We start from the raw sequence: 15,338 nt of genomic DNA, 5'->3' as shown, positions 1-15,338 counted from the left end.
GCAACGAAAATGCCTCATGAGGTTTTGATTAGAATTGGATAGAATTTATAGGTTAAGTTGATAAGAATATTTTTCCAGATATCTTCAATTTCTTCCGTCAAACTCACCCTTTTATTTTTTTTTTAAGATTTTATTTATTTATTTGACAGACAGACATCACAAGTAGGCAGAGAGGCAGGCAGAGAGAGAGGGGGAAGCAGGCTCCCCGCTGCACAGAGAGCCTGATGCGGGGCTCAACCCCAGGACCCCAGGACCATGACCTGAGCTGAAAGCAGAGGCTCAACCCACTGAGCCACCCAGGTGCCCCAAACTCACCCTTTTAAAATAAGTAAAACATTACAATAAATTTGAATTCCTTTCTCTCTTACTATTGTATGCTGGAAGGCTGATTTTTACTCAACTACCTTCCAAGGTATATATTATATATATATACCTTAAAATAATACATGCTAGCTCTATATATGTTATTAAACAAATGAATACAATATCCAAAGAGTCAAGGAATTTGATAATACCCATAAAGAAGAACAAGGAATTGTGAAACAAAAACATTTTAGATGTGAATCCCGAACATAAGAAAATCTTGACATAGAAAAAAAAAAGAATCAGAAATCCTGGAAATGTCAGGAAATTCTCTGAAATTTAAAATACAAATCAAGACATAGAATAAGCTCTAGACTGGGAACTCTTCAGAGATAATTGGTGAATTGGGATATAGTATGGTAGAAATCACATGGAAAGCTATAGAGCTAAGGAGATAAAAAAATATGAATGTGATGACATGGAAGGCAGGCAAAAAGGTTCCAACACAAATGAAATAGAACATAAAGAAGTACAAAATAAAGAAAATGGCATATAGCAGAAAATCAGTATTAGAAGCAACAGAATGTTAGAATTATAGAAAAATATGAGTATTAAGACTATAAGAGCAGACAAGGTTCTGAGCAGGATGAAATAAACTCACAACTAGATATATTAATGGAAACTCTAGAACATGAAGGATATAAAGAGAAACTGTTACCAATTAGTAGAAAAGAAAAAACTAGTTAGACTGACAAAAGACATTTCATTAGCAGTTGTAGATGCCAGAAGATAATAACATCTTTAAAGTTATGAAGGAATATTTCTGCCAACCTAGAATTCTGTACCTAATCAAGTTATTGTACAAGAGGAGAGAAAATAAAGATATTTTCAGAAAACTAGAAATCACTTACCTTTCATAGACCCTTGGAGAAAGTTACTAAAGGATGTACTTCAGCGAAAAGACAAGCAAATTCATACTGAAGACATGGGATGTAAAAAATGAGGCAAAGTAAAATTTATTGGTAAACCCAATGAAATAATTTGTGGGAATTAAGAAGATGGAACTAATATAAGAAAGCTGTGGATTTCAGTGAGGAGATAATACAAGGAAGGCCTTTCTCGTCTTCAAAATGTGAGTGGGTAAATTAAAAAAAAAAAAAAAAGTGGATGGGTGACAATCACTGGGAACAAGGCCATAGATATTTCACTTTAACAAGCCACAATCCTAAGTGTGGTCTCAGCTTCCGGTAGCCTTCTTCCTTGTCTTAGGTCAAACTGTGATGTCAATAGTCTAGATGGCTTAAACAATAGACACCTACTTCTCAGAGTTCTGGAGTCCAATATCAAGGTGCCAGTAGATTGGGTTCCTGGTGAAGGCTGGCTTTCCGGCTTCAGATGGCTGCCATGTCATTGTTTGCTCACATGACCTCTTTGTGTGCTCCTGGAGAGACTGAGCAGTGGTTTTCTTCTTCGTCTTGTAAGGGCACAATCCCATTATGGGTACTCCATCCTCTTGGCTTCAGCTAAACCTAATCACCTCTCAAAGATTCGATGCCTAATCCTATCACATGGGGATTAGGGTTTTAACACATGAATTTTGAGAGGATTCAAACATTCAATCCATAACACCCATGAAGGGGTAGAATTCTAACCCTCTCTGTCCATTTCTGAATCCAGAGGTTTAGGGCTTCACCCCTGTTGATTGCTCTCTCATTCATGGAAGTGTTTACCTTGTTGGTGAGCATACCTTGTCCTACTTAAAAAAAAATTTTTTTTAAGATTTTATTTATTTATTAGAGAGAGAGAGAGAGCATGAGAGGAGAGAGGTCAGTGGGAGAAAGAGACTCCCTGCTAAGCAGGGAGCCCAACGTGGGACTCGATCTCGGGACTCTAGGATCATGACCCGAGCCGAAGGCAGTCACTTAACCAACTGAGCCACCCAGGTGCTCCCCCCCCCCCAATTTTAAACTGTTTTTACTGTTTTTGGAGCAGGAGGGAGAATCTCAAGCCAAAATGCATACAATTATTATGCAAATTTCATTGACTGAAAAGCCCCCAAAGTTTTGGCAGGACCATCTGTGGGCAGCTCAGCATCACTGTCACCAGCTTTCCCCCATGGATTGCCGGCATCAGGAAGGAGAGGCCAGAAATTACATTTCTTAGAGTTTCCTTCTCTCTGTGTTCCCAGGGTGATGTCAGTCAATGAAAGGCATTTGCATGAGATTGGAAAGCAGAGCAATGGGAGAACCCACACCCACTGGAAACCCACCTGAGGTTCTCAGCAGCTCAGGGCTATTCACCCATGAATGAACCTCTTGGAGACAGTAGTTTGCTAGAATGGCCAACAGTAGCCTCTAGACAATCTCTTGCTTCAGAGTTGCTGGCCAAGATGGATGGTAGGAATTTCTCAAAGGTTTCTCGTATTTGAAGCAGCTATCAAGCAAGCTCTTCAGACCCTCTCATGATGGTGATGCAGGCTGAAATCATCACAAATAGCCTCCTTGACCCTTGCTCCCTTGTCCTGCAAACAGATGTGGAAGCCTCAAATGTCCTTGTTTAAAGTCTTTCATACTTAGATTAGGTCAAGGAATGTGGTAGCCAGCCCCAGAGACAGCCCCAGTGATTGCTTTCTCCCACTCTTCATGACTTGGTGCAGCCCTTGCCAGCCTGAGTCAGGGATGGGCCTGTGTAAGCCTTAGAGTAGGCGGGAGGGATGGTGTGTGACTTCTGAGACTAGGTCACAAAAGGCATTGTGGCTTCTGCCTTGGCCTACTGGAAGACTTGCTCTGGGGAAAGCCAGTTTCCAAGTCCAGAGGACACTCAAACAGCCCTCTGGAAAGGCCTGTCTGATGAGGAACTGAGATGCCCCATCAACAACCAGCAGCAATATGTCAGTCATGTGAGGAAGTTGCCTTACCGGGGATCCCCCAGTTCCCGGTGAGTCTTCAGATGACTGAAACCCCAGTCAACCTCCTGAGAGGTTGTATTTCCCAGTTGAGCCACTTCCAAATTCCTGGCCCTTAGAAACTGTGACAAATAATAAACAGTTATTGTTATTATAAGCCTCCAAGATTTTTTTGTGAGGAGTGTGGTTATGCAGATGGAGATAACTAATACAAGTGGCTTCTATTTCCCAGACCAACCCCTTATTTAAAAACTTTTCATTCTTATGCTTCCTAAATCATCGTAAGTGCCTATGCAGTCACTGAGTAATGGAGTTGGATTCATGGCCATTTTTTTGCCTGGATCTTGACAAGCCCAGGCAGCTTGTATGTTTGTGTGTGTGTTTTTTAAGTAGGCTCCCTGCCCAGTGTGGGGCTTGAACGCATGACACTGAGATCAAGAGCTACATGCTCTACGGACTGAGCCAGCCAGGTACCCCAGCTTATGTTTTTCAAACTGGTTGCCAGTTTCCAGCTGGAAGGGTTGTTTGTATCTCCCCAGATCATCAGCGCGCCCATTGCCTTTTCTTCCTGCAGCAAGAAGATGGCAAGTTTGAGGGTGGTCAGATGTGACTGGTTGAATCCCATCGTTACTATTCTATGGCTGTATAATCTTGAGCAAATTTCTAAAGCTTTCTAAATTTTCATTTGTTTGACTTTTAAATAAGAATAATAGTCCCAACCATGTAAATTTAAAAACCGGTTACATTTTAAGACTATATTAAGACTTTATAACATAGTGTCTGGCACATAGTGATCATTTACTAATAGTTTTGATAATGATGATGGTGGTGATGATGGTGATGAAGGATACACTTTGGTGTTTGGCAGTCAAGGCCTCCCATAAGTACTTTCCTGTTTCCATGATCTCTCTCTCTCCCTCTCTCTCTCTCTCTCTCTCACTCTTTTTTTTTAAAGATTTTGTGTATTTATTGGACAGACAGAGATCACAAGCAGGCGGAGAGGCAGGCAGGGGGGCGGGGAAGCAGGATCCCTGCTGAGCAGAGAGCCCAATGTGGGACTCGATCCCAGGACTCTGAGATCATGACCTGAGCTGAAGACAGAGGCTTTAACCCACTGAGCCACCCAGGCGCCCCTCCATGATCTCTTCTTATATAAAACATCAGTTCCAAATTTGTATCTAACAGCAAGGACCATTTTATTGTCTCTTACTGTTCTGTGGGTTGACTGGGCTCCCTTGGGTGGATCTTCTGCTCCATGTGGTATCAACCATAGTCATCTGGAGGCTTGACTGGGTTGGAATATGTGAGACGGCTTGTTCACATGGCTAGTCTTCATACTGTCTGTTGGCTGGGAGCTCAGCTGGGGCTTTGATCAAAGAGCCTACACATGGCTTCTACAGATGGTTTGAGCTTCTCACAGCATGGTGTCTGGGTTCTAAGAGACAGTGTCTCAAGGACAAAAGTTCCAAGAAGCAGGAAGCAAAAGCTACTGATTCTCTTAAAGGCTAAGGCCCAACCTGGCACCCCATGTTTCTGTTACATTCTACTTGTTAATCGGTCATGGAACCAGCCCACATTTAAGAATAGGAGAAGTCAAGCCTACCTCTCCATAGGAATAGTGACAAAGAACTTGCCATCATCGTATTCCCCAATTTCCTGTCCAAATATCTCCCCAAATTCCTCTACGGGGATCCTAAGGAGCCTAAGTCTACTCGCATTTCCAAAACATATCTGGTTGTTCTTTGCCTCTCTGTTCAGAGCAAGCCCATTCCTCCCCAGAAAGCTTTCCCTCAGATACCTCTACCCTCTGGGGGAGCCTTGGAACAGACTGTCAGGATCAGCCACTGACTAGGGCCTCCTGCACAGTTTGCTGACAACACATGTACCGGTCACTTGGCACTTCCAGACTTGAATACTAACGTTGTTTGTGGCTTCCCAGTGAGTGGGTGTTTCCACTTCTTGGCTTTCTGTGTCCTCTTGGTACAGGTCTTACTGTTAATCAGTGCTTAGGGAATAGTGTCTTATGTGAATGAGATACTGTGTGGAGACGGTGGTGGAAGGGAAATGACATTTATTGACCCCTTGGGGTCGAGCATGTGACGTGTACATGCTATCACTTTATCGGTGCTCCCTGCCTACCCTTTAAGGTGGGCATTATCAATCCCTTCCGACAGATGAGGAAACCGAGTACCAGCCTCACTCCACACGGAGTAGGCAGGCGAACCAGAACTGAACGCAGGTCTGTTTGACACCAGGGCCTGTCTTCACCTTTCACGGGTGTTGGCCTGCCTACAACTCCCTTGGAGTGAGGCTATCTGGGAAAAGAGGGGAAAACTCTGAAACTGCGGACTGTGGTTTTTAGAGCGTTTGAACCATAAACTCCCCATGGCGAGGGCATGTTCTCATCAGCCTCTCTGCGTGCAGGCATTTACCCCCGCCCGGGGCCAAAGCTAAACATTAACTCACGCCAGCTCTGCGTTTTCTCTCCGCTCCCAAACCCTCGCGGCTCCCGGTGGCTTTGGTCCTAGACCCTCTCAGTTATTATTCCCTTTGAAACAGCTTCCGGGCATCATGATGACATGTTTGGAAACGCCGTGGCATATCTGCGGTGATTTGGCCTCGTTGAAAACTCCCAGGTCCTCCACTTCCACAGGCCTCCCGGCTGCCGAGGTACCTGGGGGCCCCTGCTCGTGCCTCCCTTTGAGGAAGTCTCCAGAGAGTACGTGTGGCTCCTTGTCTGCAGCCTCGGAGGGGAGAAAAATGCTGGCCACGCATTTCCAGAGGGTTTCAGGGGATCAAAGAGAGAAAAGCAAACACTGAGGGAAAATGTGCTATTTATTCTTGGAACAAAGTTACATTGGCAGCTTTCTCCTCGCCAGTAATGCTTGTTTTCCTGAAAGGATTACACACGCGTTTGCTTCCTCCCATAGGATTTAACCACCACTCTGCTCCTGACCTGCAACTTCTCTCTCCCGCCCCCTCCCAGCCGTGCTTTCAGTTTTCTCCCAGGCTGGGCAAAAATTAAAGAGATTAAAATCATCCATGAGAGAAAGTGGGTTAGTGCAGGGGCTGTAAATGCCCGTGTCAGCAGTCCAAGTCAGCAGCTCCAATAAACGTGGCCACGTGAGCGGTGTCCTGGGCCGCGGACGGGAGGACCCCAGAGGTTCTAGGCCCCCTTCTCTGGGGAAGGAAAAGGAGGCCTCGTCTGAATGCGGAGGGCTGCCCGGTGGAAGTGTCTTTCTTTGGGAGAGCAAGTTCATTCTTGTTGTTTTTCGTGGACATTTCTACTTTTAATTAAGTGATGAAACAAATTCATTGAAGGTTGTGTGGCAGAATCATTTATTGAGATGTTCTTTTACGTCTTGTTCTTTTTGCGGTACTCTTCTCTCCTCTGCCTCAGGAAGGTGGGAAGACCCTGGTGCGCCCTTGTTTTGGGGGGCCTTTGTCTTTGAAAACAGACTTTCTGATAGGAGAAGACATCCTTACTCCTGTTTTTGTTTTAGCTGCCTACGTTCATTGAGGGGCATTGCAGTGTTGTTCTGTGCTGGGGGTGGGGGTGAGAAGTAGGGGGTGGGAGAATAGGAGGTGTGGTGGGGGGAGGGGTGGCTGTGATTATCTGAGGGTTTTTATCCTGACTGGAAGCTAAGGGAGTCCCTGAGCAGGAAACTAAGGACAGGATCACTGGAGTGTTCATGACATCTGAACACCTGGACCCTGCTTTCCCACAGCACCGACAATGGGTGCTGCTTGGGGCAGGAGGGATGAGGGGGGCTGTAGAAATAACTAGACGTTCAGGGCTGTGGCCTTGGGAACCTCTGTGGGAAAAAATTCTGAGGCCCAGGCCTCAGCAGACAGAACCTGCCTCCAGGTTCCGTGCAGGCTTGGACAATAAACCTAGATGCAGTGACGAGTATGGACCGTGTCTGGAGGACCCTCTTTGCATCTGCTTTAATGGTCTGAGTCACCAGGGACCTTCACCTGACGCTGGGAAGCTGGCATGCCTCAGTAATGCCTGAGGTTGCATTTCTCCATGGAGAGAGTAGAAAGCTCAGGGCAAATCAAATTCAATGGGAAGAAATAAAACAAGCGTGGGCTGTCTCTTGCACCCTTATCATGTAGTAGCCCCTGCTGGGTGCTGGGCATGGTGCCAAACTCTGGAGCCAGAGGAACAAGCACATACCGTGCTGGTGGGACCGGGATCCATGTGAGGCAACAGTGCTCAGCTCACAGGGAGACATGTCCCCGAGGCTGCAGATTCTCGGGGGGGAAGCTGCCTCTACTGGGGGGCGGGGAAGCCTTCGCAGAATGGCTCACCTTTGTTCTGAGTCTTAAAAGATGAGTTGGAATTCCTCAGGGGAAGATGGGGGTGGAGTCGAGAACATTTTGTACAAAGGTACAGGAGCGTGAAACAGCAATGACATGTTTGGGAGTCTGTGAAGAGGCTGATCTGGTGAAAGCGTGACAGGTTGTTACCGGATGAGTGGGAGAAGCAGGCAGCGGCTGCCCCAGAGGGCTTTGCATCCCAGCCTGAGGAATCTAGACTTCATCCTGGAAGAGGTGGGAGACCCGGAAGGATTTCAGTGATGAGGGTAAAATGTGTTCGTTGAGGAAGCAGAACCAGCTAAGGAGGATCACAAAGGAGGAAGGATCACGAAGGTAGGAGTGGGGGTAGGAGAGGGACAAGTGTGGAAGTTGGGGGGAAGAGTGTGCAGAGGGAAGGGACCAAGAGTGGGCAACCCTGCAGGGAGGTTAGCAACACCAGCTTGGGGGAAGCCCCTGGAGCTGGACATATGGGGTCTGTTGGTGACGTGTGTGAGGCCAGTTTCAGTGGAGGGCTGCGGACAGACCAGATGACAGTGAGTTGAGGATTGAATGGAGGTTGAGAAAGTAATGATAGTAAATACACCCGTTTGTTTGAGACATTTGGTTATGAAAAGAAATATATGGAAAAGTATCAATACATGGGGATATAATGTAGAAGTTTCATTTAATAGTAATTTACTAATGTGCTTTAAGTGATGGAGCAGGTTCAGGCACATTCGGGGTTGAAGGGAAGGAGGCAGTGGGAAGATCAAAGACAAGGGAAGAGGAAGTAGCGTGAGGAAGAAAGTTCTGGCAAGCAGGGGCTTGAAGCACGGCGAAGACCCGTGACCTGACCAAACTTCCCACGTGCCCGGGGGATTCAAGCTCTGTCGCCCTGCCCATCTTATCACAAGTAAACCCTATGCTTCTGAGAAGTGCAGTAAACCATTTAAAATAAAGCAAATGGATCGTATGTTAAATACATTAATCAAACTCGCTAATTTAAAGAATGCCAGGTGTGGGCATTTAAGCCAGAGTAGATCCTAAACTCCATCCGCTGTGCCCAGACACAGAGGACTGATGGGTCACTGGTGGCAAGTATCAGTTTAATAATAGAAATCACTCCAACTTAAGCACCAGGGTAATGAACAGACTGCCATCCATTTGGTCCGATTGTATCTAACTCACCTGTGCATAAGGACACAGTGTTGCAGAACTTGTTACCATGAAGTTTATGAACTAGAGAAGGGATTAAATGGATGTGCTGTGGGGTGTGTAGAAGTTCAGGACCCCTTGACCATCCACCTGGCTAGTGCAGTCTCTTCAGGGAAATGAAGAGCTGGTACGTTTTGTCGTCTGTCCTGTGTTTGCCCATTTATCTTTCAGACCAACTCACTCTAATTTGTCTCTGAATTTCCCAAGCTCACACCTTTTGATCACAGGAAGCAAGTCTTGGAGGAATTTTGGAACCGCTGCAGGCAGTCTTGTAAGGGAGTACTGAAAGAGGACTCTGTGTCCAGTTCAGTGATGCTGGTAGGTTGAGCTGCTTTAATTTAAAATTTTTAAGCAGTTACTTATTTGAGAGAAAGAGAGCAAGAGCGAGTGCACAAACGAGCAGGGGAGGGAGAGGGAGAGAGAGACTCAAGCCGACTCCAAGCTGGCCGCAGAGTGTGATGCAGGGTTTGATCCCACGACCCTGAGACCATGACCTGAGAGGAAACCAAGAGTCCAACACATAACTGACTGAGCCACCCAGGTGCCCCTTTAATCTAAACTTTATACTTTGTTTGGAACTCTAGTGTTTCTTATTCCTCTAAAAATGTGACTTTTTGTTTGCCACAAACAAAGATGTCCCCATCTCGTAATGTGTCCATGGTATTTTCAATAGAAAAGTAGAAAGATATTTATTTTCTAGATAACTTTTTAGGGTCAAATATAGTGTGGCCAAAAGATCTAACTTGCCTTGTCTTCAAGATTAACTATTAGCAATTTCATTTAGGCATGCTTCATAGTTCCATCTTTTCACATTTTTATAATCAAAACCTCTCACTTTTACAGTGGCTTCCTATTGGTTATGTTTTTTTATCCATTCTGATACCCTGTGTCTTTTGATTGGGGCATTTAGCCCATTAACATTCAGGGTAACTATTGAGAGATATGAATTTAGTGCCATTGTATTGCCTGTAAGATGATTGTTACTGTATATTGTTTCTGTTTCTTTCTGATCTACTACTTTTAGGGTCTCTCTTTGCTTAGAGGACCCCTTTCAATATTTCCTGTAGAGCTGGTTTGGTGTTTGCAAATTCTTTCAGCTTTTGTTTGTCCTGGAAGCTCTTTATCTCTCCTTCTATTTTCAATGATAGCCTAGCCGGATATAGTATTCTTGGCTGCATGTTTTTCTCGTTTAGTGCTCTGAATATATCATGCCAGTTCTTTCTGGCCTGCCAGGTCTCTGTGGATAGGTCCGCTGCCAATCTAATGTTTTTACCCTTGTATGTTACAGACTTCTTTTCCCGGGCTGCTTTCAGGATTTTCTCTTTGTCGCTAAGACTTGTAAATTTTACTATCAGGTGACGAGGTGTGGACCTATTTTTATTGATTTTGAGGGGCGTTCTTAGCATCTCCTGGATTTTGATGTTTGTTCCCTTTGCCATATTAGGGAAATTCTCTCCAATAATCGTCTCCAATATACCTTCTGCTCCCCTCTCTCTTTCTTCTTCTTCTGGAATCCCAATTATTCTAATGTTGTGTCGTCTTATGGTGTCACTTATCTCTCGAATCCTCTCCTCGTGTTCCAGTAGTTGTTTGTCTCTCTTTTGCTCAGCTTCTTTATTCTCTGTCATTTGGTCTTCTATGTCACTAATTCTTTCTTCTGCCTCATTTATCCTGGCAGTGAGAGCTTCCATTTTTGATTGCACCTCATGAATAGCTTTTTTGATTTCAACTTGGTTAGATTTTAGTTCTTTTATTTCTCCAGAAAGGGCTTTTATCTCTCCAGAGAGGGTTTCTCTAATATCTTCTATGCCTTTTTCGAGCCCGGCTAGAACCTTGAGAATTGTCATTCTGAACTCTAGATCTGTCATGCTACCTATGTCTGTATTGATTAGGTCTCCAGCCTTCGGTACGGCCTCTTGTTCTTTTTTTTGAGGTGAGTTTTTCCGCCTTGTCATTTTGTCCAGGTAGGATTTGCTTTCTCCTGCTGTGGAATTCCGCTGTTCTTGGTGACTGAAGTTGGTTTTGGATGGTTTCTTGTTGATCTTCTGGGGGAGGGGCCTGTTGTAGTGATTCTCAAGTGTCTTTGCCGCAGGCGGAATTGCACCGCCCTTGCCAGGGGCCGGGCTAAGTAATCCGCTCGGGTTCGCTTTCGGGAGCTTTTGTTCCCTGAGCGCTTTCCGTAGAGTTCCGGAGGACGGGAATGAAGATGGCGGCCTCCCAATCTCTCGGCCCGGAGGAGCCGAGAGCTTGGGGTTCTGCTCCTCAGTGCGCTCTCAGAGCAAAGCGCCCAATAGCCCCGCCTCCCTGGCTTGCGGTCGCGCCTCGAGGAAAGCAGTCAATTGTTGGAGCTGGAGAAAAGCGCCGGGTCGCTTTTGTCTCCGCGGCCTCCGGCCGCGCCCCGAGTCCACCCAGCCTGCGACCGGCACAAGGTAACCCCGGGCTTAGAGCTCACTCCTCAGCTTTGTCGCTATAGCCGGCTTCCCCACTCTAATACCTGTGAGCTCTGCGGCACTCAGACACCCCCAGTCCTTCTGTGACCCCGCGGGTCCTGGGGTTATGCTGACCCCGCCTGGGTTTCCCCCCGGTTTAGCCTCTGGAGCGATGTCTCCCAGTGGAGCCGACTTTTAAAAGTCCCGGTTTTGTGCTCCGTCGCTCCGCCGCTTGCCGGGTGCCGGCCCCTCCCCCCGGGGTCTATCTTCCCGTCGCTTTGGATTCACTTCTCCGCAGGTCCTACCTTTCAGAAAGTGATCGATTTTCTGTTTCTGGGATTGTTGCTCTTCTTCTCTTCGATTTCCCGTTGGATTTATAGGTGTTCACAATGGTTAGATAAGCTATCTAGCTGATCTCCTGCTACCCGATGTCGTCTCAGCCTGCTACTTCTCCGCCATCTTGACTCCTCCCCCCCTACAGTGGCTTCCTATTGGTTAGAGAGAGAGAGAGAATTGGTACAGATGATTTATTAAAGTTCTATTCATGTTTATTTGACCCTGTTGGCCGAGATGAAGAATGGAAAGGATGGTCAGCCTGTGCATGAGAACCTCCCTATGGAAAACGGAGGGAGGAAAAAAATGCAAAATTTATACTAGCTAGGTTTATGGTTTAACTGGTGGATATGTTTTGATTCAAGACCCATCATTTATCAGAGGTAAGATTGTATTGGGCAGCAGCCACTGGCTAGAGAAATATTTTGATTTCTACTCCAGTAATCTGAATAAGATATAGTGGTTGAGCCAAGAGTATTTAGACTTCAAATCTTCTGACTGGGGCCCAGGAAGAAATAATTCAATGGGAGATAAGCCTCCACTTTGAAACAGAATAGAGACTATGCTTCACTGATGCTCGCCTCTCATCCTCTTATCCCATCTGAGCACAAAGCACTTGAAGAAAGTTGATCAGCACACTGTGGGCAGGACTGAGGGGGACCCATCTGTACGGCTTATATTCCTGCGTTTGTTTGTTTTTTTCGTTCTATTAAAATTTCTTTGAAACCATGACTGGTGTGCCCAGCATACCCTCATATGCCTGTGTATAGGTCAAACTTCACTCGGGGAAAAGGAAGAGGAAGACCAGTAATGTGGATTTTTTTTTTTTTTAAGATTTTATTTATTTATTTGACAGAGAGCACAAGTAGGCAGAGAGACAGGCGGAAAGAGGGGGGAAGCAGGCTCCCCGCTGAGCAGAGAGCCCGATGCGGGGCTCAATCCCAAGGCCCTGAGATCATGACCTGAGCCGAAGGCAGAGGCTTTAACCCACTGAGCCACCCAGGCATCCAGGACTGTGGATATTATAATTTGGTTGTCTGCATCTGAAAACTAGAATTTCAGAGGGAACATAACCGTCAACATTGACTGATTTGGTGATTAAAGGCATCCATCAGACCTTGTACAAAGTTGGTGAAAGGTTGGCCTGGACGTGTTCGGTGTTGCATTCTCCGACCTTCGGTGTCTGGGAGGTGTTAGTAGCTAATACTATCAAAGGAGTGGTTTCATCTTGACAGGCTGTTATGGAATGCAATGAATGAATTGAAATGCCATCTGGTAAAATGACTATCCATGGGCCTGCACAGATATCCCATTACTTTGTCAGGGAATGTAATGGCAAAAGTGAGACAGTAGGTTCAAAAAAAAAAAAAAAAAAAAAAAGAAAGAAAGAAAGAAGAAGAAATCATCCTGCTTCTCCAAACTATTATTTTATTTTATTTTTTTAATATTTTATGTATTTATTTGAGAGAGAACGAGTGAAAGAGAGCATGAGAGAGAAGGTCAGAGGGAGAAGCAGACTCCCCAGGGAGCTGGGAGCCCGATGCAGGACTCAATCCTGGAAGTCCGGGATCATGACCTGAGCCGAAGGCAGTCGCTCAACCAACTGAGCCACCCAGGCGCCCCAAACTATTATTTTAAATAAGTACACATTTTCTTTTCATGCTCACTTTTGTAAGACGAGTAAATGTGAAATGACCATAGGGCAGAGCATTAAAAAAAAAAAAAAAAATCTCGGCCTCCCGATTTTCCCAGAGTGACATCATTAATGGTGACACATTTGTGTCTCTGTCTGCACATCCATTAGCCTCTCATTGGGCCATGAGGCAATTTCCTTTGTCTTTCATTGTTCGGTTTACATGACTGCCTTGCTCTGACGCTCATGGAGAACATTTACTACTTCTGGAATTCGTAAGTGCTGGGCTTCTGAAGGCTTCTTGTAAATAGCAGTACCACAGGAGAAGGGGCAAGGATTCTGGTTTTAATCATTTGTACTTTCTTGGGACAGAACCAGATTTGCTACACTTGACCATGTGGGGATGACCTCACTCACTCAAGGCTGAGATAAATCTAGGGATTTTTGTCAGTTTGGCATTGTCTTAACATGCTTCAGACAAGGGAGTGATTTCAATATTTTCCTTTTCCTGATGACTTTTGGAAACCATCCACTACTCGACTGAGCTTCTTACTGTTTTGTAAACTTCTCATCTGTGAGGACCTAGATTTTGTCTCTGCATTTCCTACAAAAGTGGTTCTTAAAACTGACTGCATATTTTAATTACCTGTAGAAGTTAAAGAAAAAAAAAAAAGACCACCTCTAGAGATTCTGATTTAATTGGTCTGGTCTGAAGTCCAGCTTGTTATTTTAAAACACTCGCCAAGTGAGGTCTGAGTGTCAAGTGTAGGTTGTCTACAGTGTCTGGGCAATTTCCTGTGAAGGGCAGGTGGTCTCCAGGAACTTGAGTTAACTGAGCTCATGGATAGGTAAATGGGCTACATGGGGACACCGGTTTGGGTGAGGACATCTCTGGACATACCTCATTGCAGCTTGTTTTCAGGTAGAACCGTAGGAGCCTGAGGGTCTCACCAGGTCAGCTGGTAGCTCAGCTTCATTCGGTGTCTGCCTTTAGGTGTTGGGCCACAGTTTCCTTATCAATAAAATGAGGATAATTAAAGTCTGAGGTTGTATTTTTGTTTGAGGCAACACCAGTGGTAAAAATTTGTCACAGTGAACTTTGTGTAAAACGGTCATATCGCTGTTACAGAAACACGGATGGGAGTCTGGGAAGGGGCAGCAGCAGGAATGTGTCTGGGGACCTGGCCAAACAGAAACGCATGAATGGGGCTCAGCGAGGACCGAGACAAAGGGATCCTCCTACCCAATCCTGGCATCACGATGTTGTCAAAGGAATGCCACAGCCCCCCTCACTGATGGATGAAATGGCCACATCTCTTCTGGGCTAACAGAAGGGACCTGGTCCTGAGTGGGCTGAGCTGTAGCCCATGGCATCAGAGTGTGGGGTGGTGGGGCCCCGCTCTGAGTCCAGTGCCTTGGGGGCCCCGTGAACTCTCCAGGGAGGACCAGGCCTGCTGGCAGCCACACCAGTGAGCCTGCTCACACTGGAGCCCGGCTCACAGCCCAGGGCTGGACCATGCCACGGTTACTTTGGGTTCTGGTTTCCCGGGATGAACCTTTCTCTTTTCCTAACTCCCCACTACCGGCTGGAACTAGAGCTGACGCTGTACGTGTGCACGACACCCTCCTGTCTCAGCCTCTGCCCAGCTAGTCCTCTGGATCTCAACCCTGTCTTGTGCTCTCATCCGCCTCCACCCTTCAGGCCAGTCCAGGAGGCCCTCAGACACCCGGGGCAGCAGCTCTGCAAGGCGGCCACTGAGCGTCTGCCCCGGCCTGGCACGGGGGCTTCAGGCCCCTTCATCATGTCTGACCTCAAGGCTGAAATGCTGCCTAATGCTATTCTTCCTCTTCTGCCTCCTCTTCCTCTTCTTCTCTCTCTCTCTTTCTCTTTTAAAGATTTATTTATTTGGGAGAGAGGGAGAAAGCAGGGGGGAGAGGCAGAGAGAGTTGAAGCAGGTTGCGGAGAAATGCGGGTCTCGATCTCAGGACCCTGGGATCATGACCCCGGCTGAAGGCCGATGCTTTACCCCCTGACCCCCCCAGGTGCCCGGGTGTAATGCTATTCTTTCATTAAGTCCTCCTAGAGATGGAAAATAGATCTCCTCCTTTATGACAGTCGTGCTGTTACTGAAGTTCTGGAACTTCTCATCTTGGGACAGAAGCCCCACTTACTTTCAATTTCTCTTAGTCTACAGGTTATGTCCCCTCACCTGCCCTC

General features: G+C 46.2%; 1 protein-coding gene across 1 annotated transcript in view; it reads left to right on the top strand.

Moving 5' to 3' along the window:
• Nucleotides 1-7,652: 7,652 nt before the first annotated feature.
• The window catches only part of EVA1A (eva-1 homolog A, regulator of programmed cell death), a 60,943-nt gene continuing 53,257 nt past the window's right edge, over nucleotides 7,653-15,338 (top strand). Inside the window, exons 1-2 of the mRNA XM_080812783.1 lie at nucleotides 7,653-7,864; nucleotides 8,933-9,043. The gene's annotated coding sequence lies outside the window, so the exon portion shown is untranslated. The remainder of the gene's footprint in view (nucleotides 7,865-8,932; nucleotides 9,044-15,338) is intronic.

Source organism: Martes martes (assembly GCF_963455335.1).
Source record: "Martes martes genome assembly, chromosome: 9".
Lineage (NCBI taxonomy): Eukaryota > Metazoa > Chordata > Mammalia > Carnivora > Mustelidae > Martes > Martes martes.
The sequence above is the reverse complement of the archived record's forward strand: the minus strand, read 5'-3'. Positions and strand labels throughout refer to the sequence as shown.